The following is a 14,931-nucleotide window of genomic DNA, read 5'->3' as shown; positions in this document are numbered from 1 at the left end:
GTTGTAATATGTGGGTTTTGTTTCAATTCGGCGTTTAGTCAGTTAACATGTTCTGTTTAGATTGAATACTTTTAAGGGTTGTTTCAGTAAGGGTTTGAGATTTCCGGCTATAGTTGTGATTGAGTTTGTTGGATTTGATAACGGAATTGCAGTGAAAAGATTCATATGTATTAGCTCGGTCACAGATCCAACTTGCCTCTAAACACATAGGGTTGTTCTTAAGAAGAGTGGGAATAAAAAAGGGATTTTTTTTTAAAAAAATCAAAAAGAGGGGGAAGACTAATTTTTATAGGCAGGAAGTGGAGGTTGATTTGCTCAATGATTATAACTTAGTCTAGTCTGAGCACAACAAGTTTTAGATTCTTTGTCAAAAGAATGATAGACAGATGTTTGATAAAATGCTTAAATGATTGGTTTGTCTGTCAGTTCTGCTTGACAACAGTTTTGACCCTCTTAGAAATAATACTAGCTTAAGGTCAGTTCTGCGATTGCGGTGATACTCTATGTAGGGTTTTTTGCTGGGTTTTTTTGTACTTCAGGACACTATATTTGCTTCAGAACAAGAGCAGAACAATTAGGGAGTTTTTAAGGAAGATTAAAGATCTCTTTACTTGGAGATGATGATCTTATGGTTTTGTTGGGAAATTTGGTTTTTATTTCGTTAATTATGCTTACTAGTACTTGATTTGGATATAAGCTTATGTCTTTTGTTGTTATATATAGTGAAAGATCACTGTATAACTTGGTACCTGATTCTTAATCAATCAAAGACATATGCAGCCGAACGTATAATTTAGATCGACAGTTCAAATAAATAGTTTATTTTATTACATTAGGTGGATAAGGATATCAATGTGACTATGTTTTGCAGTGTCATGTACTGCGCTAAGGCACAATCTTCCTGGGAGTTTCGCTAGATTACTGTTTAATTTATTCAAATTTTGATTGATTCATTATACCTTACTTTTGATCTGGTGTATGACAATTGCACAATGTGTCGCAGGTTGAACACTATACATTCTCCGTTGCCCTAAATAAAGATATCAGATTGCGAAGGAGAACCATTTAATTTTGAAGTTGAATCATTAGAGTCTGGTAATGCCATCGGAAACCATCTATTTCTTTTCTTATTTTCTCATCGGTCTGGTTCAATGAAACTTTTTGTAATATCTATTAGGCTTATATGGCTTTTGGATGCATATTATTGAACAACAACCAATCGTCCATGTTTATTAACTTGCTTTTTTTGTTCTTGTGGATGCTGAATCTCGTCTATGCCACTAAAATTGAGAACACCTTATGCAGTACCTAGGACAGTAAAAACTAATGATATGAGCATGATCCAAGAGTAAAAGAGCACTGTTTGCTGGTAGTCATATACCCACTGGTTGAACTCATCTAAAGTTGTTCTTATTATTGTGATAAGCAGCCTAACTAGCAGCGACTTACTGTTTTATGGTCACAACTTTGGGATTGTTACCAGTGTCATTTTTGTATACTGATTGCTCTAGATTTAGATTGGTGTTTTAATGTTGGTCTTATACGTGAGACGCACTTTTGAATCAGGGCAGAAGTGATGTGGATAATATGATTCTTTTGTATTAGGTAGAACTAGGCTTCTGAAATTAATATCTATACGTCCGTATAATCTACTGCATTTGTGATAATTGGGTATTGCTGTGTTGTGTGATTATATACTTTGATGGTTGTTGGAATTTTTTAAATATCATAAACTCATTTGTAATATTGCAGAGAAGTGGGATCGATAGTCAAATTATCTCTGTGTCCATATTCTGCTAGTTAGGAAAATTGTTTATATTTTAGATTGCGTATACCACTCATATATAAAAGCAAAATTTAATCAATTTAAATACAAATAAAAGCAAAAACCAACTACCGAACAGCTTCAATTTAATCTAAATAAAGTAAAATAATAATAATTCAAAAACCCTGTATTACTTACTTATCAAAGAGAAACTGAGAAAAACCTTGAAAAGGGGAAATTAGACGATTGAGAAAGAAGATCACATTCCTTACTTTCACCGGACCCGTATTCTGACTTGATTGTATGAATTTAGCACTTGTATATGTGCTTAAAATATGAAAAATGTTGTTACATTAGGTGGATAAGGATATCAATGTGATTATTTTTTTTTGCAGTGTCTAAGGTCATGTACTGCGGTAAGGCACAATCTTCCCAGAAGTTTAGATTATTATTTTTAATTTTATTCAAATTTTGTTTCATTATACCTTACTTTTGATTTGGGTGTATAACGATTGCTCAATGTGTCTGCTCAATCAAACTATACATTGTCCGGTGCCCTAAATAGAGATATCAAATAGCAAAGGAGAACAATTTACTTTTGAAGTTAAACCATTAGAATCTGGTAATGCTGTTGGCAACCATCTATTCTCTTTTCTTATTTTCTCATGGGTCGGGTTCAATGAAACTTGTTGTAAAGAAGATACCTTAGAAAGTACTGCGTTATTTTCCACTCAAGCCAAGGCTGCATAGATTGTTCATGTCAAGGATGACTGCTAAAGATATGAAATATTGGAAAAAAATACAGAAAGCAGAGAAAAACGTTTTTAGGCATCCAGCAGATTCTAAAATTTGGCAACAGCTCGACGAGAAACATAATTGGTTTACCAAAGATTCACGTAATGTCCGTCTTGGCATTGCAAGCGATGGGTTTATTCCATCTAATGACCTCAATGGAAAACCACACATTATTTGGCCTGTAATTGTTGTTCCGTATAATTTGCCACCTTGGAGATGCATAAAAGAGCCTTTCATATTTTTGACTCTACTAATACCAGGACCTAACAGTCCCGGAAATGATATCGACGTTTATCTGAGGCCGATGATAGATGAATTAAAAGAGTTATGGGAAATTGGTGTGCAGACTTTTGATGCAGATTCAAAGGAAGTATTTCAGCTTCATGCCGCGTTGTTATGGACGATCAATGATTTTCCTGCATATGGAAAATTATCTGGATGGAGTACTCATGGGTATCTAGCTTGTGCTGTTTGTAATAAAGATACACGTTCGATGTGGTTGAAGAGTGGACGGAACATATGTTACCTGGGTCATCGAAGTTTTTTGCCTCAAACTCATGCTTGGAGAGACAGGGGCAAACATTTATTTGATGGAAAAGCCGAAAAAAAGCCAAAGCCAAAGGAGTTGTCTGAGATGATGTGTTATTACAACTAGAAGTCGTCGAGCAGCAAGATTTTGGGAAGTCACCGAACACCAAAAAGAGGAAACGGTATGATTTTGAGTTAAATTGGACAAAAAGGAGTATTTTTTTCGAATTACCATATTGGAAGATTAATAAATTGCGGCACAACGTTGATGTTATGAATGTGGAGAAAAATATTTGTGATAGTGTTGTTAGAACGCTGATGGACATAGAGAAGAAAACTAAAGACACCATAAGATCTAGAGCAGACCTGGAAAGATTGGGTTTGAAGAAGGAGCTGCATCTAACTAAGAGAGGTAACAAGTTAATTAAGCCACCTGCATCTTATACTTTATCGGTTCCAGAGAGAAAAATATTATGCGAGTGGTTGAAGTCGGTGAAGTTTCCTGACGGCTATGCCTCAAACATTGCTCGGTGTGTAAAGGAAAAAGATGGTAAGATATCCGGAATGAAGAGCCATGATTGTCATGTATTTCTACAACGGATTCTTCCTGTTGCACTGCGTGGTTTCCTGCCGAAAAATATATCTAGTGCATTAGTTGAGCTTGGTGTTTTTTTAAGGAATTGTGTTCGAAGACACTAAGACCGGAAGTACTAGAGAAAATGGAAAAGGATGTTGCCGTACTACTATGCAAGTTGGGAGCAGATTTTTCCACCAGCATTTTTTGATATTATGGTTCACTTGATAGTTCACTTACCACATGAAGCTATTCTTGGTGGACCCGTGCAATATCGTTGGATATACCCAATTGAAAGGTAATTACTATCACAATTGCTCTCATTTTTTGAGGTTGTACTACTTTGTTCAAGTATACAGATGATGTTCATGTTTCTGAATATGCTGATGCCACCTATTATAAACATCTCCATCCGTAGCTTGTCTTTTTGAATTCAGTTGATTGGTGATCTGTCTGTATATGTCATTTGCTTACAAGTTATCATATACAAAATCCAGAGATGGATATATTTTGCGAAGTGATCAAATAGAGTGGTGACGATGCTAATAGTTTTCTAAATCCTATTACTTTTGCTAAACTTGACGTGTCTTGCTTTTGATCATAAGACAAGTAACTTTGAATTCATTAAATTTCTCTATTATATTGTCTCATTGAATCAATGTCTGATCTTGAAATAGGTATTTACGCACACTAAAGCAATATGTACGAAACAAGGCACGACCTGAAGGTTCCATTGCCGAGGCATACATCAACAACGAATGTCTTACCTTTTGCTCTATGTATCTACATGGAATTGAAACACGTTTCAACGGGGAATATCGAAATGACGATGGTGGCTCTGGAGAACCAATGAAGGGGATGAGTGTTTTCTCAAATGATGCTCGACCTCTTGGAGCTGTTAAAAACGTGATGTTGGACTTGAAAGATACCGCCAAAGCTAGATTTTGTGTTTTGAACAATACTAAAGAGCTATTAACATACATTGAGTAAGTGGATATAATTTAGAATGAAGTTATTATAATGCTTATGCATAATTAAAAGAATGACATTTTTGTATATTATGCATATGCAGACAACATATGGAAGAACTAGAAAAGGAAGACCCTCGTAATGTGGATATGAGAATGAAAGATATTTTGCTAAATGGTTTGAAGAACGGGTAAGTACTAATCAGATTATTTTATATACCTAGACGTTATCGTTGTTGTTATCTTAAGTCGAAGCCATCATTAGTGGCGTACGTAGCATACTGTTGTAAAAAGATGCATGTGTGAAACTTAGTATATTCATGCACATAGATAATAGATATGTTAGTTAGATGAGGAGTATTTTAGGTAATTTGAGAATGCATACTCTTTTTTATCTCGATTAACTGTGTATATATAAATGAAACAAGTAATTTTTGAATTGTTGGTGATAATGAAGAGAATGAGATACGTGTTAGCCAAGATATATACACATAATATGAAAATAAAATGATGACCAGCTAGTACCTAGATGTGTCGCCAATTTTTTTTATTTTATATTATTAACTGCCAATTTTTTCATTTAATGTCTGGACTTTAAAGAGTATCCCCTAAATTCTTATTAAACATTGAGTGTCATTATGCTGTATGGTTCTTGTGGACTAGTATTAATGTTCTATCATTCTGTAGGTGAATCGTTTACGAGAAGAGAATTCTCCTAGTGTTTCAGATGAAATATATTCACTAGCAGTTGGCCCTGATTCACGCGTAGTGCGATATAGTGGGTGTATCATTAATGCAATACGATTTCATATAAGGGATCGGGATGTAAACTTGCGAACACAGAATAGTGGTGTTGTAGTAAAGGGGGAGCACCAGTCTAATATTGATGATTTTTATGGTGTGTTAATAGATGTCTTAGAGCTAAGTTACCTGTATGGAAATAAAGTTTTTCTTTTCAGATGTGATTGGTGGGACACCGACAAGAGAAGGAAAAATATTGTCACTGATATCCACTTCACTAGTCTTAACTTCTCTTAGATATGGTACAAAGACGATCCTTTTGTTCTTGCTGACCAAGTGCAACAAGTTTTCTACCTTAAAGACCTTAAACTGCGCGGAAAATAGTATGTTGTTCAGCGTGTAATGCCTCAGAATGTTTATGATGTCTTAGAGAAAGAGGTTGGGCCATAACCAAACAATGACGAGGCATATCAGCAAGATGAACACTTCACGACAGAAAAGATATCCCAAGATAATTCTGGAAATGCATCAAGTTGCAATGAGGAAGTTACTAATTCAAGTTTGAATAGAAATGATGTCTCCGCCGAAGAAGTTGATATAGATATTGTTATGGCTGATCTTGAAGGTTCCGGGGACTATATTGAAGAAGAAGAACTTGAAGGAGAAGGTGGTGTTTTGAGTGAATATAATAGTGAAAATGAAGGTATTATCTCAAGTGGTGAGAGTGATATTGATTAAAGAATTGTGTTTCTCAGCCACTTTTTTTTTTTTTTTTGTGTGTGTCGTAGACCTCTTTTTTCCTTTCTTTTTGCAAAGGACCTTGGTTGCTAGTTGTTTGGACATGTTGACTTGTTATTTAAATGAAAGTTGTCATTTTGAACTATAATAGTAAACAAACTATCGAAGATACTAGAAACGAACAAAAAAACAGAATATGGAAAGGAGATGCACCACGCAACTAATTTTACATTAAGAAAATATTTTCCACTCTAGCGGCCATAGAAAAATTGTGCAACATTAATAAGCATCGTTAAAATTGTACAACACTAATAAGCATCGTAGTGGATCCAAAATTTGAAAGAAAAACTCAAATCATATAAATTCTAATCAGCTAAGACGTTGTAGTTATAAAATGAAAAACTACAAACTATTTCTTTTTACGACATATGAAAACGTTTAAAGTAAAAACCATTTATTATGCATTATATACGTCAAGGACAACCGTTGTATTTACAACATTTTATATTATCGATAGTGTAAAAAGGTATTTCTAGTAGATACATGCGTCGCAAAAATGTTATTATCGTGACATTATTTTTGAGTGGCAAATAAAGGGTTTTACCAACATCATAAAATGTTAGTAATACATGAGTTTACTTGCAACAGATGAGAGTGCTAGGAAAAATATATTATTCTTAACGACTTCACAATGTCGTGAATAATTGGATATTTGTGACAGATTTTGGTGTTAACAATATACATGATTATTTGTAACATTTCTGAAATGTCAGTGCGAAAAATCATATTAATATTATTTATTTTTTATTTTAAAAATAAATATTTGCGACATAATAGCAGGTGTAGAAAGTAACCTATTCTGACACTTATGGGGATTTAGCTAACACAATATTTTTGTGACATTAAAATTGTCACGCATAACTAATATTTATGACGTTTTCAATGATGTTGCAAACATAATGTCACAAATACGCCTGTTTGTTGTAGTGTCTTCATATAAAGTAACCGAACTACAGCTTCAAATGAGTTCAGTTACTTGTTCTTCATATAAAGTAACCGAACTGTTCAAAATCCAGTTCAAACCCGGATCATTTTGAAGATTAACAAATATTCTAGGAGAGGATGGAGATGAAGAATCAGATGAGTTTTCATCATTTGAATACTCAAACTTAGTGAATTGGAAAAAAATCAATTTTCCATGTTTTTCTCTTTCATCTTCTCTAATTGTACTCTCTCAATAATTCTACTCAACTAATAATAAACCCATCTTTTAACTTAATCTCACTAATTGTTTTTAACTAAATCATTCACTAATCATCACCCAAAATTAATCAGGAGGGTAATTTAGGTATTAATATAAATATCTAGATAAGGGGTGACATAGGTATTTACTTCTAATGTCTTTACCCAAAATAAAACCATGATCCCCCCAAAAAAACCATGGTCCCCAAAAAATCGTTCTTCTTTTTTATTGAAGCTCTAAGCTATTAGTGCCATGGACCAAGCCCATTAGTTACTCAACTATACTGGTTGACTGATTATTGCTCCCCGTCATATGTCAGTTGTAGTTGTAAGATTTCTTACAACTACACTCCACTAAAATTATTCCAATTTTTAAGTGATCATTATGAATTCTTATTTGATTAATTGAATATTGAGAATGTTTACAAGATAGATTCAAGTATTACAACAATTTTACTTGAAACCTAGATTCACTTTTCGTTTCTCCCTCTATTTCTTGACCAAGACTTATCTTAGAACGTTTTACAAGTAATGACCTCTCTTCTTTATATAGAATTTTACATAGTGGATGACATCTAAGATACCCACTATTTTCGGGATCACTATGCGACATATTCGCTCATATACAATCGCTCGTCTTCACATAGAATACCTCTTCGGCACAGTTCTCCACACTTTATTCGTGACTTTGCTGACATCATCTGGCGCGTCATCTTAACTTTGTCGTGTGCGATGCTCTTCGCTTAGGTTGTACTCTTTACTTCGCTTGATTACTAACCTGTTCTATATTTTACTCCTAGATTTTGCCTCTTCTCGTTTCACTTATTCTTCAGAGTGAGCGATATGAGAAATTCTCTTTTTGTAAATCGCACATGCTTGTATTTTTTCATTTTATTTCTTCGACAATTTCCTGGGTTTCAAGTTTCTCTCCACACGTGTCGATTTTCTTCCTCTTTAACCGACTTGAACTGTCTTCAACCGGTTGTTTCTTTTCACCTATATAAGGTTTTTTCAATCAGTAAATAACCCTTCTTTTATTCACTGCAACTATACTTCTACACTTTTTCTTCTCTCTCTTGTTGCTATTCATTTTCATCCGTTATTATCCATTTCTGCTGCCTCTGTCACCGATTTCTTCTACTGTTGTTCTTCCACCATGAACTCTGAATCTAAGTTTGTTTCCTTTCCTCATGATGATTATTATTGATTTTAACCATTATCATCTAAGTTTTTTATTAAATTATACTTTCGCAGGAAAATTTCTTCTATTAGCGCTCTTCGAATCATGCAAAAACCCAAATCTTCGTCGGATGAAATAAAGATTCGCAGAAGAAGAACCCAAACATTGATAACAAAGAATCTCATAAGAGGAAGACTTCGTACAAAAAAGAAGTAAACAATATCCAATTTATCTGAAACAATATTGTTGCCTCTATTTCTTATCTATTTTATTTTCGCAGCCTTCCGATTCTGAGATGGTTGATGGAAAAAAGCCAAAAGCTAAGAGGAGAACTCCAAGTTTCGAGTTTTGATGCTGAAACTCTCCGCAACGAGAATCAAAAACTTAGAGGTATTTATTATTATATTTGAGATATTTATCGTATTCTATATTCTTTCGCACACGTTCATTTTTGTAAATTTTTTTGTACACTTATTAAGATTTAAACCGTAAGCGAACGAATGAGAGGTATGACTTTCAATTCCTTGCTGAAGATGCTCAAGCGAATAACGAGAAGTTGCAGTCCCAACTAAGCCAATTAAATAATCAATATTCATATTCACTTGATCAGATCAACAATCTTTCCCATGAGAATAACCAGCTTACTCAAAAAATTGAGTTTTTTAATGATCAAATTTTCTTTTTATCTAAATTATCACACGATGCTGATTTATTACATCAAACTTTATCAGAAGAAAACCATACTATTTCTAGAGAGAAGCTATCTTTTTCGAAGAAAGAAGCAATGTTTTCACATCAGTATTCAATTCTGCATGAGATAAATGAAAATCAAGCGCGAAATCTTCGCGTACTGAAGGAACAGTACGAGATTTCGCTTAAAGATTTAAGCTCCCAAAATAAGAAACTTGTTCAAAATAATATAAGTCTTTCTGTGAAGAAGAATCAGTTTCAAGAACAATATAGTCAATTGAAGAATTCCCATGATATTCTTAAGAAAAAGAACAAATCTCTTTCTTCTGAAGAAAATAAAATTCGATCTCCCTTAGTGGTTCAGTTGGTGATGGATTTGATAAGGCTATGGAAAGTATGAAGGAGAAAATCAGCAAGATAAAGAGAAGTCTGCTAATGAGGCAAATGCTGAGATTGAAAATCAGCAAGAAGAAGAGAAGTCTGTTGATGAGGTCATTACTGAGATTGAAAATCCTGGACCCAGTAATAAGATTTGAAAAGTATTTTGAATAAGATGCTGTTGTTGGGCATTCTTGATTTCCTTTCTTTATTTTGACGTATTTTGAACCTTCTTATTTTCAGACTTGTTTGTTGCAAGGAAGATAATACATCGTTATTTTAATTCCCATACCTGCCTCTTATTATCTTTATTGTAAGAATCAATTGTGCGAATTTATCATTACTTTATTTAATTTACTTGGGAGGTCTTATTTTGCCTTCCTATGTAAAGGTCTTATCTTGACTCATTCTTGTGCGACGAGATCGCAGGCGGTCTTTTCATTTTAGTACATCTACCCATTGATCTCATCTTATATTTTTCGCTTGTATTATTTCGTCTTCAGGTTTGTTGCATAAATATCACAAGTCTTAATACTCTCTTGAGTAAAAGCCTTATGACATTTATGTCTTTTGACACAATTCAGCTCCCTAATGGAGGGTGCCGTCCTTATCTTCCCCCTGGTTGCCCCTTCAAGGAAGCTTACCTCTATCGGGTTAAGATTATGGATCTTCCCATATAGTTTTTCAACAACCAGTTGATTTCGCAGTCTCGCATACACTACCTATAGGGTTTATGGTAGCAAGAACGCACCCTAAGTGGGGTATCTTCGGACCGAATGCATCATAGTCAGGACTTTTCAAGAGTGGAAACGTACGCTCCAGACTCCCCGGGCACTCTTGACTCAACCGTGTACCTCGGCGCCCTGATCGAGTTTCTGCACTCCTTGGGAGAGCCTTTCTCACCTTAGGCTCTCAATCTAAGATTACTATCTTAGACTGAAAATTTAAGGTATCTCTCCCGGATGGACATTATCGTTTAATTCTCACCCCAAATCTCCAAAACTCAAGTTCCGGGGTCGGTATAGCCTTCCCTTGAGTCATGCCTTCTAGGTCTTTCCAATTATGACGTGCGATAGGTCTTACTATATTGCCTCTTGCATATGAGCGAACTAGGGTGCACGCCACATTCAGATTCCTAGCCAATCCGATAATAAATATCATTTTCTATAGCCTTGTATCAAGGTCTTACTTTGCTTTTTTAGAATTTCGTAACTTTCAAGCGAAATATTCGTATTACAGACTTGTTCAAAAATATGATCTTACATATTTTTAACTGTTTATCCATGCGAATTAATTCGAAAGTGATTATGGATAATATTTTTTTCAATAACTGCCTATTCCAAGGTCGATCCAATTTACGACCTGTATTTCTTCCTTCAGGATCCATTAATTCATAGGCTCCTTCTCCAACTATTCTTTTTATTATATAAGGTCCATCCCAGCTTTTCTCCAATTTTCCATCTTTTCCTTTTTGATACACTGAATTTCGCGTAGCACTAATTCGCCCGGTTGGAATTCTCTTATTTTAACTCTCTTGTTGTATTCTCGAGATAGTCTTTTTTGATATTTTTCCACGTGCTGTAAAGCGACTTCTCTTACTTCCTCCAAATAATCCAATTTTTTTAAGATCAAATCCGCATTTAAATTCTTTTCCCAAGATTCTCTCTTTGTGGTAGGAATAATGAGTTCTGTTGGTTGCACTGCCTCTACTCCATATGTCAAACATAAAGGTGATATTCCTGTTGCTTCTCTTCTTGTAGTTTTATAAGCCCATACTACATTATGTACTTGTTCGCACCATCCTTTGTTGTGCCCTTCTAACTTTTTCTTCAGGTTGTCTGCGATTGTTTTATTTGTAGCTTCTACTTGTCCATTACTTTGAGGATACAAAGGAGTAGATTTGCCACTTTGAATTTTGAATGCATTGAGCAGCATTGTTATATTCTCGCCTTCAAACTGCTTACTATTATCAGACACCAATTGTGCAGAAATGCCAAATCTGCATATGATATTTTCAAAAATGAATGTGAAGATGTCTTTATCGCGAATATGTTGAACTGATTTTACTTCTGCCCATTTAGTGAAATAATCTGTTGCGACAATTAGAAATCTTTTTTGCCCCTTTCCTGGTATAAATGGTCCAACAATATCTATTCCCCATTTTCCGAAGGTCCATACATTTATTGATGTATTAAGCAAAGCCCCGGGTGCATGTATCTTCTTGCCATGACGTTGACATTCTTCGCATCTCCTCGAAACTTGTTTTGCATCTTCATGAATATATGGTCAGTAATAACCCTGTATTGTTTCCCTATATCCGAGTGATCTTCCTCCACTATGGTTGCCAGCATCTCCATAGTGTAATGCTTTTAGAATCTCGATTCCCTCCTTTCGCGTAAGACATCTTAGTGAAGGTCCAAGAAATGATCTTCTATAAAGAACACCATCCCTTAATTCATAATTTGTCGCACGACTATTTGATTTGTGTGCTTCTAACCTTTTCTTCGGCACTTCTCCATTTTCTAGATAAAATTGTATCTCAGTTCTCCAATCCTTCTCTTCTCTCACAGTTTCTTCTTGTATATATTCTATGAGCATCACATCTTTTTGCACTTCTTCACCCTTTTCTACTGATGGTAATAATAGTGTTTGTATTTTTATATCCCTTGCAACCGGATCTACTAACATTGATGGTATGAACGCCAATGTATCTGCAAGTCTATTATCTTTTCTCCCTATATATCTCCAGCTTAGTTTTGGAATTTGCATTGCTAAATCCATGACCAACTTCCTATATTTTTTTAAAGATGGTTTATTGGTACTATATGTGCCTTTTAACTGACGAATTACTAATTGGGAATCACTAGTTATTCGCGCATCCTCAAATTTCATTTCAATTGCTACTCTTAATGCGTGGATGACTGCTTCATATTCAGTTTCATTATTTGTGGATGCGAAGTCCAATCTGAATGAGTAAGCCATTCTCGCTCCTGTTGGTGAAATGAATACAATACCAATTCCATTTCCTTATCCATTGGAAGATCCATCCACCAATATCTCCTATCTGTTTGGATATCGCTCAGTTAATAAATCATTATGATTTCCATGTTCTTCATCCACCTCTATCATTTCTTCTACATATTCATCTTCTTCTATTGGAAATTCTGCAAGAAATTCTGCGATAACTTGAGACTTAGGTGAAGATAAAATTTCATAACCAATCTCATAGTTTCCTAATTGTGCATTCCACCTCTCTATTCTTCCTGACCTTTTCGACTTCTTCATTGCGTTTTCAATTGGGACTCTTGTTAATACTTTAATTTTGTGAGCTTGAAAATAAATACGAAGTTTGAATGATCCATATACCAGTGCGAGAATCAACTTTTTAATTTTTGAATAGTTTTTCTCTGCGGAGTTATATGTTCTGCTTATGTAATATATTGGTTTTTCTACAACTTCATCTGAAGGTAACAATACTACACTTATTGCATGAGATGTTGATGCTAGGTATAATAACAATTCTTCTCCATGCTTCGCCTTTTGCATAATGGATAAGTTTACCAAATAATCTTTTATGCGCTGCAACGCTTTGTCGCACTCCATTGTCCATTCAAATTTGGTGCCCTTTTTTAGTATATTGAAAAAGTGTTGACACTTGTCCGAAGATCTTGCAATAAATCTTCCCAATGATGCTATCAATCCATTTAACTTTTGAACATCTTTGACCGTCGCAGGTGGTGGCATATCTCTAACCGCTTGTACCTTCTCCGGATCAATTTGTATTCCCTCCTTGGATATAATATAGCCTAAGAATTTTCCTGATGATACATCAATTACACATTTTTCTGGATTTACTTTAATATTAATTTTTTGCATTTGTTCAAATATTTCTCGTAAATAATCAACATGATCTTTCGCCTCTTTGCTTTTAATTAGCATATCATCCACATAGACTTCTAATGTTTTATGTATCCATTTTTCGAATACTTTCTGCACCATTCTTTGATAACTCGCACCTGCATTCTTCAATCCAAATGGCATTTTCGTGTAACAATATAAACCTCTTGGTGCGAAGAAAGCAGTGTGTTCTTGATCTTCTTCTGCCAAAGGAATTTCATTATAGACTTTATACCCATCTAGCATTGTGACTCTATCACTTCCTGATGCGGATTCCACCATTTGAGGTATGTCGGGTAAAGGGAAGCTGTCTTTAGGGAATGCTTGGTTTAGATCTGTAAAATCTATGCAAATTCTAATTCCGTTGTTCTTTTTGGGTACCACCATCATATTTGCTATCCACTCTGGATATTTGCCTCTCTTATAATTCCTGCATCTAACATCTTCTGCAATTCTGCTTCTATTTTAGGATGATAATCAGTTGCAATCTTCCTTATCCTTTGCTTGAACGGCTTTACATTCTTCTTAATGTCTAATTTATGACATGCGAAAGACGGATCTATTCCTGGCATTTCTTCCATACTCCATGGAAAAATATCATTATATTCTCGCAGAATGCCTATCGTTTTTTCCTCTTCTTCCTTATCCATTTTAGTTCCAATTCTTAATATTCTTGGTTCTTCTTCAGTTCCTACGTTTAATTCTTTTGTTGGTTATGCTGCAGTAAAATTCATTTTTGGTTCGCCCATAGGTGTTGGTTTCTTGATTTCTTTAATTTGTCCACCTTCCTTCACTGGTTCTTCGCCTGGTATTCCTTTTCCCTCCTTCGCTCTGATCATGTATGTTCGAAATTCTTATTCTATCCTTTGTTCTTTTGCTTTTCTCCATTGATATTTTCGCTTCTTTGCTCGTCCTTCATAATTTCGCACATCTATTCGATTACAAGTATTCGCAATCTTAACATCTCCTCTGATTTAACCTATACCACTTGGAATTGGGAATCTAGTACACTGATGTAATGTTGACGCTACAGCCTTGAGTCCATGTACCCATGGTCGTCCCAACAACATGTTGTATGGTGACTCAATGTCAATCACACACGATGTTATCTTTGTTTGAAACTCTCCCAGTAATATTCGGATAACGATTTCTCCTTTCGGCTTTGTAATTGTTCTATTGAATCCATGAACATTATAGGATGTAGGTATCATTTCTGCATCTTCAAATCCCATTTCTTTGAATGTGCGATAAAATAATACATCAACTGCACTGCCTGTATCTATCCATGTTCTATCGATCGCCCATCCTTCAAATCCCCTTTGTTTTGCAATAATTTTTTCTCGCTCAGCTGTGACCGTTATGACCGATGGATCTGTTTGCTGTAAATTTTCTTCTGGAATTTCATCCGCCACATTAAATCTTTACTTTTTCCCAC

The sequence above is a fragment of the Papaver somniferum genome, chromosome 10 (genome assembly GCF_003573695.1).
Source record: "Papaver somniferum cultivar HN1 chromosome 10, ASM357369v1, whole genome shotgun sequence".
In the NCBI taxonomy this organism is placed as follows: Eukaryota; Viridiplantae; Streptophyta; class Magnoliopsida; order Ranunculales; family Papaveraceae; genus Papaver; species Papaver somniferum.
The sequence above is the reverse complement of the archived record's forward strand: the minus strand, read 5'-3'. Positions refer to the sequence as shown.